Source organism: Hylobates moloch, unplaced genomic scaffold (assembly GCF_009828535.3).
Source record: "Hylobates moloch isolate HMO894 unplaced genomic scaffold, HMol_V3 SCAFFOLD_14, whole genome shotgun sequence".
Lineage (NCBI taxonomy): Eukaryota > Metazoa > Chordata > Mammalia > Primates > Hylobatidae > Hylobates > Hylobates moloch.
The window spans coordinates 3426703-3439220 of NW_026652289.1; the positions used below are offsets into that span (position 1 = coordinate 3426703).

Below are 12518 nucleotides of genomic sequence, written 5' to 3' on the forward strand. Positions count from 1 at the left end.
TGGTGGTAGTAGGCTCCTACCTGGTTGTATGAGCCTCTAGTCTTGCCCTCTTCCAGTCCATTCTCCAAGCTTTCTTTTTTTCTCCCTTTTTAAGAGACAGGTTCTTGTTCTGTCACCTAGGCTGGACTGCAGTGGTGCAATCATAGCTCACTGCAGCCCCGACTTCCTGAACTCAAGAGATGCTCCCTTGGCCGGGCGCGGTGGCTCACACCTGTAATCCCAGCACTTTGGGAGGTCGAGGTGGGCGGATCACGAGGTCAGGGGATCGAGAACATCCTGGGCTAACATGGTGAAACCCCATCTCTACTAAAAATACAAAAAATTAGCAGGGTGTTGTGGCGGGCGCCTGTAGTTCCAGCTACTTGGGAGGCTGAGGCAGGAGAATGGAGTGAACTCAGGAGGCGGAGCTTGCAGTGAGCTGAGATTGTGCCACTGCACTCCAGCCTGGGTGACAGAGCAAGACTCCATCTCAAAAAAAAAAAAAGAAAAAAGAGGCCAGGCGCGGTGGCTCACGCTTGTAAAATCCCAGCACTTTGGGAGGCCGAGGCAGGTGGATCACGAGGTCAGGAGATCGAGACCATGGTGAAACCCCGTCTCTACTAAAAATACAAAAAATTAGCCGGGCGTGGTGGCGGATGCCTGTAGTCCCAGCTACTCAGAGAGGCTGAGGCAGGAGAATGGCATGAACCCGGGAGGCGGAGCTTGCAGTGAGCCGAGACTGCACCACTGCACTCCAGCCTGGGCGACAGAGTGAGACTCCATCTCAAAAACAAAAACAAAAAAAAAAAAAAAAAAAAAAAAAAAAAAAAAAAAAAAAAGAGATGCTCCCACCACAGCCCCCCAAACAGCAGGAACTACAGGCCCACACCACCATGCTGGCTAACTTTTTTTTATTTTTTGTAGAGATGAAGTCTCGCTATGTTGCTCAGGCTGGTCTTGAATTCCTGGGCTCAAGCAATTCTCCTGCCTCAGCCTCCCAAAGTGCTGGATTACAGGCGTGATATGGTTTAGCTGTGTCCCCACCCAAATATCATCTTGAATTCCCACGTGTTGTAGGAGGGACCAGTGGGAGGTAATTGAATCATGGGGGCAAGTCTTTCCCATGTTGTTCTCGTGATAGTGAATAAGTCTCACATGAGATCTGATGGTTTTAAAAAGAGGAATTCCCCTGTACATGCGCTCCTCTCTTTGCCTGCTGCCATCCATGTAAGACATAATTTGCTTTTCCTTGCCTTCCGCCATGATCGTGAGGCTTCCCCAGCCATGTGGAACTGTAACTCCATTAAACCTCCTTCTTTTGAAAACTGCCCAGTCTTGGGTATGTCTTTATCAGCAGCATGAAAATGGACTAACACTGTAAATTGGTACCAGGAGTGGGGTGTTGCTGAAAAGATACCCAAAAATGTAGAAGTGACTTTGGAACTGGGTAAGAGGCGGAGGGTGGAACAGTTTGGAGGGCTCAGAAGAAGACAGGAAAATGTGGGAAAGTTTGGAACTTCCTAGAGACTTGTTGAATGGCTTTGACAAAAATGCTGATAATTATATGAACAGTAAAGTCCAGGCTGAGGAGGTCTCGGAGATGAGGAACTTGTTGGGAACTGGAGCAAAGGTGACTTGTTATGTTTTAGCAAAGAGACTGGCAGCATTTTGCCCCCACCCTAGAGATTTGTGGAACTCTGAACTTGAGAGATGATTTAGGGTATCTGGTGGAAGAAATTTCTAAGCAGCAAAGCATTCAAGAGGTGACTTGGGTGCTGTTGAAAGCATTCGGTTTTATAAAGTAAGCAGAGAATGAAAGTTTGGAAAATTTGCAGCCTGACAATGTGATAGAAAAGAAAATCCCAGCCGGGAGCAGTGGCTCACGCCTGTAATCTCAGCAATTTGGGAGTCTGAGGAAGGAAGATCATGAGGTCAGGAGTTTGAGACCAGCCTGACCAACATGGAGAAACCCCGTCTCTACTAAAAATATGAAAATTAGCCAGGCGTGGTGGTGCACGCCTGTAATCCCGGCTACTCAGGAGGCTGAGGCAGGAGAACTGTTTGAACCCGGGAGGCAGAGGTTGCAGTGAACCAAGATGCACCACCACACTCCAGCCTGGGCGAGAGTGAGACTCCCTTCCAAAAGTAAAAAGAAAAAGAAAAGAAAATCCCATTTCCTGAGAAAAAATTCAAGCTGGCTGCAGAAATTTGCATAAGTAATGAGGAGCCTAATGTTAATCCCCAAGACAAAGGGGAAAATGTCTCCAGGGCATGTCAGAAGTCCTCATGGCAGCCCCTCCCATCACAGGCCCAGAGGCCTAGATGAAAAAACTGGTTTCATGGGCCAGGCCCAGGGTCCTTGTGCTGTGTGCAGCCTAGGGACTTGGTGCCCTGCATCCCAGCCGCTCCAGCCATGGCTGAAAGGGGCCAATGTAGAGCTCGGGCCTTGGCTTCAGAGGGTACCTCAAGCCTTGGCAGCTTCCATGTGGCATTGGGCCTGTGAGTGCACAGAAGTCAAGAATTGAGGTTTGGGAAACTCCGCCTAGATTTCAGAAAATATACAGAAATGCCTGGATGTCCAGGCAGACATTGGCTGCAAGGGGGGGCTCTCATGGAGAACTTCTGCTAGGACAGTATGGAAGGGAAATGTGGCACTGGAGGCCTCACACAGAGTACCTATTGGGGCACTGCCTAGTGGAGCTGTGAGAAGAGAGCTACTGTCCTCCAGACCCCAGAATGGTAGATCTACTGACAGCTTGCACCATGCACCTGGAAAAGCTGCAGACACTAAATGCCAGCCTATGAAAGCAGCTGGGAGGGAGCCTGTATCCTGCAAAGCCACAGGGGCGGAGATGCCCAGGACCAAGGGAACCCACCTCTCGCATCAGCGTGACCTAGATGTGAGACATGCAGTCAAAGGAAATCATTTTGGAGCTTTAAGATTTGACTGCCCTGCTGGATTTCAGACTTGCACAGGACTGTAGCCTCTTTGTTTTGGCCAATTTCTCCTATTTGAAATGGCTGTATTTACCCAATGCCTGTACCCCCACTGTCTTTAGGAAGTAACTAACCTACTTTTGATTTTACAGGCTCATAAGTGGAAGGGACTTGCCTTGTCTCAGATGAGACGTCGGACTGTGGACTTTTTGAGTTAATGCTGAAATGAGTTAAGACTTTGGGGGACTGTTGGGAAGGGATGATTGGTTTTGAAATGTGATTGTGAGATTTGGGAGGGGGCAGGGGCGCAATGATATGGTTGGCTGTGTCCCCACCCAAATCTCATCTTGAATTCCCACATGTTATGGGAGGGAGCTGGTGGGAAGTAGCTGAATCATGGGGGCAAGTCTTTTCTGTGCTGTTCTCATGATAATGAATAAGTCCCACAAGATCTGATGGTTTTAAAAAGAGGAGTTCCCCTGCACACATGCTCCTCTCTTTGCCTGCTGCCATCCATGTAAGACATGACTTGCTCTTCCTTGCCTTTTACCATGATTGTGAGGCTTCCCCAGCCATGTGGAACTGTAAGTCCAATTAAACCTCCTTCTTTTGTAAATTGCCTAGTCTTGGGTAGGTCTTTATCAGCAGCATGAAAATGGACAATACAAGGTGTGAGCTACCTGAGTAGACCCATTCTCTAAGCTTTCTAAAATGGAAATCTGATCATGTGACTCACATGCTTAAAATTGCCTCTGCCTAACCCTCACCCTCAGGCATCAGCATCCCCTCACTGACCCCCTTCCACAATCCAAGTTGTATAAACAAACCAGTCACCACATTTAGCTTCCCCAGCATGCCAGGTTCTCTCCCGCCCCTGGGTCCTCCCCAGACACACTTCCCTCTCGGCATGGCTAGGTGGGGAACATGCATCGCCCACATCACCTTCTCCAGAAAGCCTTCCTGATGAATCTCGCCCACACTGGGGTTAAGTTTGTCCCTGCTGGGCCCTCATACAGCACCCTCTGCTCAGCGCCACAGTATTTCAGTTGTTTATTTGGACTACAAGTTCTTTAAGGGCCAGGGGCCCGTCTTGCTGCATCCCCAATTACTAGCACTGTCTCTGATGTCAATAGGCACTAAATACAAATGCTTCCTGAAGCTAATCACTGACATTATACATTTTTGGACACATAATTTGCTTGACTTCATCCCATATCTCCTTGTTCCACTTTAGGCAATTTTAATTTTTTTTTTTGTTTGGCTGATGCACAGTTGACAAAATATTTTACGATTTTAATTTTTATGATTGTTAGTCAAGTGATTGCTGGAACATAAGGCTCCCGAGGCCAGGTTTGGTGTCTGAGTCAACCTCCATCCCCACAGAGGCAGCGTCTGCTGATGCATAGCACTAGTCCTGTGGAGAGGTGTTGAAAATGAGTCAGCAGGGCTTTGTGAAACCATCTCTAAGTCCTAGTTTGCTTGGGAAAAATGAAATAAACAGCATATGGGGCCAGGTGTTATGGCTCATGCCTGTAATTCCAGCTCTTTGGGAGGCTGAGGTGGGAGGATCACCTGAGGTCAGGAATTCGAGACCAGCCTGACCAAAATGGCGAAACCCCATCTCTACTAAAAATACAAAAATTAGCTGGGCATGGTGGCACATGCCTGTAGTCCCAGCTACTTGGAAGGCTGAGGCAAGAAAATCGCTTGAACCCGGGAGGCAAAGGTTGCAGTGAGCCGAGATCGTGCCACTGCACTCCAGCCGGGATGACAGAGACTCTAAAAAAAAAAAAAAAAAAATCAAATACAAAAACTAGCTAAATTAGCTGAGTACAGAGGCTCACACCTGTAATCTCAGTACTTTGGGAGGCCGAGGTGGGAGGATCACTTGAGCCCAGGAGTTCAAGACCAGCCTGGGCAACAGAATGAGACCCCATCTCTACAAAAATTTTTTTAAAAAATTAGCTGAGCATGGTGGCTAACTTATATGGGTTTCTATGTAGTTGTGCTAGCTTCCAAGGAGTTCCAACTAAACAAAATTTGCAGCAAACACATCTGAGAAGGTCTATAACAATACAGCCACAACACAGTCAGCCACTGTTGGGAGACAATTCTTTATGAGAATTGTCCATGGTGAGACTCCATTTTTAAGTCTCATCATCTAGGCTTTCTAAGCAAACTTGGTTAAAGGATGATGGACTTACACACACATCTGGAACGCTGGCGCCAGTGCACTGCTCGGGAGAGTTCGGGACTCCCAGAGTGTTTATGGTCCAGAGGAGTGATGCTAGCGGCCTTCCCTGGCCTGCCTTCCACAAGAATCCTGTTAGGTCAGTTCAGCCAGAACCCCCTTCACCCTGATGCTTCCTCTTAGTAATTTTCCGTCCATGGCCCCCACTCCTGCTCCTAGGTCTCCCCCACTATACAATCCCATTGCAGCAGTCCCTATACCTATCACAATCATCCTGAACAACCTGCCCTTTGTCTTGTTTTTCTGAGACAAGGTCTTGCTCTGTCACCTAGGCTGGAGTACAGTGGTGCAATCATGGTGCACTGACTGCAGCCTCGAACCCCTGGACTCAAGTGATCCTCCTGCCTCAGCCTCCTACGGAGCTAGGACTACAGGCTCTCACCACCACACTTGGCTAATTTTTAAAATTTTCTGTAGACATGAGGTTTCACTGTGTTGCCCAGGCTGGTCTCAAACTCCTGGCCTCAAGGTATCGTCCTGCCTTGCCTCCCAAAGCACTAAGTGCCTTGCCATCTTTAATAAGGGTCAGAATAAGTTTTTCTTTAAAAATATAAATACATAAATGAATAGATGCGGAGAAGAAAAAGCTCTAAAATACAAGAGTTCTCTAATGTGTAGAGGATGACGACAGCTTTCAAACATCACCATTTGGCAACCACCACAGTAAGCCATTTCAGACAGGAATCATCAATGGATGCTAACACTAGTTTGTGAAAGTATGAGAAACAGGAAATGTACATAATCTCAAAGTACCTGCCACAAGATACATTTCATTTTTTATTTTTTTGAGATGGGTTCTTGCTCTATTCCCAGGCTGGAATGCAGTGGCAAGACTCTGGCTCACTGCAGCCTCAACCTCCCAGGTTAAAGCAATCTTCACACTTCAGTCTCTTGAGTAGCTAGAACTACAGGCACACGCCACCATACTTGGCTAATTTTTGCATTTTTTTTTGTAGACAGGGGTCTCATTCTGTTGCCCAGGCTGGTCTTGAACTCTTGGGGCTCAAGCTGTCCTCCTACCTCCGCCTCCCAAATTGCTGGAATTACGGGCATGTGCCACAGCACCAGGCTCAAGACACTTATTAATTACAAAGGCAAAACAATGACGCAATGAAAAGGATACACTGTACTGGCTTCTGTGCAGTCCTTCCTAAAATGCAAGCTGTGAGTCCAATCCTCAGGACACACCCAGGAACCCAAACTGAGAGGCACTCTATAAAGAAACTGGCAAAAATAAAAGTAAACGGCCAGGTGTGGTGGTTCACACCTGTAATCCCAGCATTTTGGGAGGCTGAGGCAGGTGGATTACCTGAGGTCAGGAGTTCGAGACCAGCCTGGCCAACATGGTAAAACCTCGTCTCTACTAAAAATACAAAAATCAGCCGGGTATGGTGGCAGGCACTTGTAATCCCAGCTACTGGGGAGGCTGAGGTAGAAGAATCGCTTGAACCCGGGAGGCGGAGGCTGCAGTGAGTCAAGATCGCGCCACTGCACTCCAGCCTGGGCGACAGAGCAAGACTCCGTCTCAAAAAAAAAAAAAAAAAAAAAAGAAAAGAAAAAGAAAAGAAAAGAAACAACAACCAAATGTGGTATGTGATCTTGGTTTCAAAAACAAACACTGTAAAAAACAACTTAAGGAAATTTGAGGAGATGTGAATATAGAGTATTATATTCTATTAGAGACTGAGTGTTATTTTGATGGTGTGATAAAGCTGTAAGCTCACAGCATAAATATCATCATTTTGAGAAGTACGTGCTACAATATTTAGTTGTATGACCACGATATTCAAAACTTACTTTCAAATGGGTCAACAAAAATATAAACATAAATAACAACTGTTGAATCTAGGTGGCAGATAATCAAGATTCTACTCTCAGACTGTCTTTCAAAATGTTCATAATATGAGGGAAAAGTCAGAATTTCAAAATGTATAGATTGGTAGTCCTTCTAACAAAACTGGTTAAAACAGTCAGGTACGGTGGCACATGCCTGTAATCCTAGCATTTTGGGAAGCCAATGTGGGTGGATCACTTGAGGCCAGGAGTTCAAGACCAGTCTGGCCAACATGGTGAAACCCCGTATCTACTAAAAATACAAAAAAAAAGTAGCTGGGTGTAGTGGCAGGCACCTGTAATCCCAGTTACTCAGGAGGCTGAGGCAGGAGGGTAGCTTGAACCCAGGATGAGGGGGCTGCAGTGGGCCGAGATCACACCACTACACTCCAGCCTGGGCAACAGAGCAAGACTCTGTCTCAAAAAAATAAATAAAATAAAAAATAAAAACTTCTTTATCTGATACATATTGGTATAATCACTCTAAAGCAAAACCTTCACATTTGCCTCAAAAGCTTTGAAAATGTGTTTTCCCTACAACAGATCAAGGAAATTCTATGCAAGGAATTAAAAGAGAAAAAGGCAACTCTTTAGGACTAACATATATTGTTGAGTAAAAATAGGTGGCCGGCCCTCTTACCAGACCCCAAAGAGGCCAGAGAGGAGCTGCCATAGATGGCTCTGCCCACTCAGGAAGGCGCTGTTCATGTAGAAGAGCCATTTATAAATTCATTACTATAATTTGTGGAGCTCCTTGCTAAATTCCACTCTCCAGCAAAAGGATAAACCACATTCTGGTAGTAAAACCAACTGGTTCCTGCAATCAGGCAAATGGTTTCCAGTAGAATTTACAAGGTTCATCCCAGCACAACTTCTGAGGCTTCGGGTGACAATCTTGTGCTGAGGGCAGGACCTCTGTCAACCAACTCAGATACAGGCAGGCCCAAGACAGCATGTGACTAAGTGAAATCTGTGGCTAATGGGAAAAGAACTAAAAGCATCTAACTGAAGGATGAGGGCTCAGCAGGTTCATCTTCATCAAAAACTGCTTTTCTTGGCATTACATAAAAACCAAAGGCTGACCTGAGATTTAGAGATAATCGATTGATCTCTATTCCTTTCCCCGCTTCCACACAAAAAAATAAGTTTCTCTGATCTTCAAACTCAGTGTCTTAACTACTTAACATAACATGGGGTTCTAAATTCCCAAAGAATTACCAATCCAATGTACTATAATACCACAGTGTTTAAGCATGACACACAGTGATTTTATTTCTAGTTTGTTGACTTAGTTCTAGTTTCACCCAATAAAAGAAGACACATCATTTATTAAAGTTCCTTGTCACCTTAAGAGCTCTGTCCAGACTAAAGTGAGGAAGACACAACTGTCCAACCTTCACTTACAGAAATAGAACTTGCTAGTAATTGAAGAAATTAAAAAATTAAAATAATATATCCTTTTCTATGTCGCAATTATTAAATTTAAAACAAAAGTAATGCTCTCTGCTAGCAAAGATGAAGTCAAATCTAGAACTCCGCAGGAGTCAGTGCTATGGATCACATGGTGGTGTAACAGGTTTGGAGAGCAGTCTGACCGTATGTACCTCAGCCATAAAAAAAAAAAACTTATGCTCGTCTCAAAACCACCCTAAGAATATAAGCTTTAGTGTTGTGACTTTAAAGGCCGACAAAAACATGAAAAATGGACAGAACTTAACAGGCTGGCGTCTTAATACTTTTAAGCATTCTGGAGGAATAGGGAAAGTTTTTCAGAAAGGAAGCCGATATTGACAGACGGGCTGAATCCCACCAGGTGGTGGTGTTTTCCTTTGCCCAGATCAGAGGAATGAGTGGGAAGGGGAAGCCAGCGGCCATGCAGTCCAGGGAGACTAAGAAAGGAGGTACGGTAGAGGGGCTGGGGGAGGCCCCGGAAGGGAAGCCCTACTCATCGGAGACAATTTCATTATTGCCTTAGTGTCTTTAGCCCCTATGAATGGCTTAGGTTTTAATATTTTAGTCTTTAGCTTCAGTGGAGTACAGTAGCAGGATCTCAGCTCACTGCAACCTCCGCCTCCCGGGTTCAAGTGATTCTCCTGCCTCAATCTCCCGAGTAGCTGGGATTACTGGCACCCACCACCATGCCTGGTTAATTTTTGTGGGTGTTTTGTTTGTTTGTTTTTTTGAGACAGAGTCTCACTCTGTTCCCCACGCTGGAGTGCAATGGCATGATCTCAGCTCATTGCAACCTCTGCCTCCTGGGTTCAAGCAATTCTCCTCCCTCAGCTTCCTGAGTAGCTGGGATTACAGGCGCCTGCCACCATGCCCAGCTAATTTTTGTATTTTTAGTAGAGATGGGGTTTCACCATGCTGGCCAGGCTGGTCTTGAACTCCTGACCTCGTGATCTGCCTCCCTCGGCCTCCCAAAGTGCTGGGATTACAGGTGTAAGCCACCACGCCTGGCCTAATTTTTGTGTTTTTAGTTGAGCCAGGGTTTCACCATATTGGCCAGGCTGATCTCGAACTCCTGACCTAAAGTGATCCGCCCGCCTCGGCCTCCCAAAGTGCTGGGATCACAGGCGTGAGCCACTGCTCCTGGCCAATAATTTTAAATCATCAGATTTACTTAAGAAGGTTTTACTTGTATGGTCAGATATACACAGTGCTTATAATGTATAAGGGTATTTAAGTTGTAAATGGAAGTATCATCAAAAATTTTATATTTGGGCTGGGCCTGGTGGCTCACTTTGGGAGGCTGAGGCGGTTGGATCACTTGAGGTCAGGAGTTAGAGACCAGACTGGCCAACATGGTGAAACCCTGTCTCTACTAAAAATACAAAAATTGGCTGGGTGCAGTGTCTGTAATTCCAGCTCCTCAGGAGGCTGAGGCAGGAGAATTCCTTCAACCCGGGAGGCGGAGGCTGCAGTGAGCTGAGATTGTGTCACTGCACTCCAGCCTGGGTGACAGAGCAAGACTCCGTCTCAAAAAAAAAAAAAAAGTGCATATATATATATATAAAATTTAAGTTGTTCAAAGGCTGTCTTAAAGGTGAAAGTTAAAACTTACTAAATTTGGCTGGGCATGGTGGCTCACACATGTAATCCCAGCACTTTGGGAGGCTGAGGCAGGTACATCACTTGGGGCCAGGAGTTTGAGACCAGCCTCGTCAACATGGTGAGACCCCATTGCTATTAAAATACAAAAATTAGCTGGGTGTGGTGTTGTGCCTATAGTCCCAGCTACTTGGGGGGCTGAGGAGGGAGGAAGGCTTGAGCCAGAGAGGCGGAAGTTGCGGTGAGCTGAGATCAGGCCACTGCATGCCAGCGTGGGTGACAGAGCAAGACCCTGCCTCAAAAAAAATATTCTAAACTTTATAAAGAGAATAAAATTAGCAACTTCTATATAAAATAGAGGAAAACCAAGCCTGTAACTCTCTACATTAATAAATGTTGATTTTAAAATAACCTTAATCTTTTCTGTGTCAAAGCCTCATTTTAAAGGGCATTAAAAACTTTTAGCAAGAAAATCTAGATGCTAAAGGTGTTTTTTATTCACAATAACAAAAACTGGAAACAAACCTACCCATCCATCGACAGGGAACAGGGAAGTCGACTGCACTCATCCATCGTGCGATCACAACACACGAGGCACAGTGGGAAAGAGAGAAGGCAGGGCATACAACTCCACACACACTTCACCGAGCCCTTCGCTCACTCCACACATATTTACTGAATGTCTTCTTTATGCCTGGCTGTTCTCAGTGCTGAGGATAGAGCAGCAAACAAAACAACGTCTCTGCTGTCAAGAATCAATTTATTTTATTCTGAGACAGGGTCTCACTCTGTCACCCATGCTGGAATGCAGTGGTACATTCATGGCTCACTGTAGCCACAACTTCCCAGGCTCAAGCGATCCTCCCACCTCAGCCTCCTTAGTAGCTAGGACTACAGGCATGTGTCACCAAGCCCAGCTAATTTTTGTATTTTTTACAGAGACGGTGTCTCACTATGCTGCCCAGGCTGGTCTCAAACTCCTGGGCTCAAGCGCTCCTCCTGCCTCAGCTTCCTAAAGTGCTGGGATTACAGGCATGAGCCGCCATACTTGATCAACTTTATAACACTTTTTAAATGTATCTATGGACTCATTTGGGGAAAAATGACATCTTTATAACAACAGATCATCCCCCCTCCATGAGCACGGGATCTTCCTTATTTATCAGACCCGCACCTTCGTCCATGATTAAGTCTGCTGGTCTTCTTTCTGGAGGTTTTCTTAGATTAATTCCTAAACACTTGATGGGTTTTCTGGTTACCATTTCAAAAGCAGTTACACTTTCTGGTGGGTTGCCAGTAGAAGTATCACTGGTTTGTGCAGACTGACCTTGTATCTGGCAAATGTTCTGGATCCTGCTGTGGTTCTAACAGTTTATGGAGATTCCACTGGTTTTCTCAGTAAATGTTATTATCTATAAATCATGCAGATATGGTCGAGCGCAGTGGCTCACACCTGTAATCCTAACACTTTGGGAGTCTGAGGTGGGCGGATCAACTTGTGGTCTGGAGTTCGAAACCAGCCTGGCCAACATGGTGAAATCCCGTTTCTACTTAAAAATACAAAAAAAATTAGCCGGGCGTGGAGGCGCATGCCTGTAATCCCAGCTATTCGGGAGGCTGAGGCAGGAGAATTACGTGAATCCGGGAGGTGGAGGTTGTAGTGAGCCAAGATCACGCCACTGCCCTCCAGCCTGGGCGACAGAGCAAGACTCTGTCTCAAATAAATAAATAAATAATAAATCATGCAGATATAATCTCAATCAAACTTCCTCAAAAGTAAATAAAATAAAATAAAACTGCTCTCAAATGTAAATGGGGAAATAAAGGGTCTGTGAGTAGCCAGGTTACCCTTAAAAGAGCTAAGAGGCCGGGTGCAGTGGCTCCTGCCTGTAATCCCAGCACTTTGGGAGGCTGAGGTGGGAGGATCGTTTGAGCTCAGGGGTTCAAGACCAGCCTGGGAAACACAGTAAGACCTTATCTCTACTAAAAATCAAAAAATTTAGCTGGGTGTGGTGGCACATGTCTGTAGTCTCAGCTGCTTGAGAGGCTGAGGCAGGGGGATCACTTGAGTCCGGGAGGTCGAGGCTGCAGTGAGCCGTGATCATACCACTGTACTCCAGCCTAGGTGACAAAGGGAGACCCTGCCTTGCCTTAAAAAAAAAAAAAAAGGCTGGGCGCAGTGGCTCACGCCTGTAATCCCAGCACTTTGAGAGGCTGAGTCGGGTGGATCACCTGAGGTCAGGAGTCTGAGACCAGCCTGGCCAACATGGTGAAACCCTGTGTCTACTAAAAATACAAAAATTAGCCGAGCATGGTGGCGCGTGCCTGTAATCCCAGCTACTCTGGAGGCTGAGCCAGGAGAATCACTTGCACCCGGGAAGCGGAGGCTGCAGTGAGCCCAGACTGCACCACTACACTCCAGCCTGGGCAACAGAACGAGACTCTGTCTCAAAAAAAAAAAAAAAAA

The 12518-nt window shown here is 46.0% G+C and overlaps 2 protein-coding genes across 5 annotated transcripts in view; one reads left to right on the forward strand and one right to left on the reverse strand.

Moving 5' to 3' along the window:
- The window catches only part of CBS (cystathionine beta-synthase), a 225327-nt gene that overhangs the window by 74007 nt on the left and 138802 nt on the right, over positions 1-12518 (forward strand). The window lies entirely within an intron of this gene.
- The window catches only part of PKNOX1 (PBX/knotted 1 homeobox 1), a 70024-nt gene that overhangs the window by 35667 nt on the left and 21839 nt on the right, over positions 1-12518 (reverse strand). Inside the window, exon 1 of one of the 4 annotated variants that reach the window (XM_032175513.2) lies at positions 5121-6113. The exons of 2 other annotated variants lie outside the window; for them this stretch is intronic. The gene's annotated coding sequence lies outside the window, so the exon portion shown is untranslated. Of the gene's footprint in view, positions 1-20; positions 443-5120; positions 6114-12518 lie in introns of those variants that run through there. One more of the 4 variants, XM_032175514.2, reaches the window with a different exon arrangement.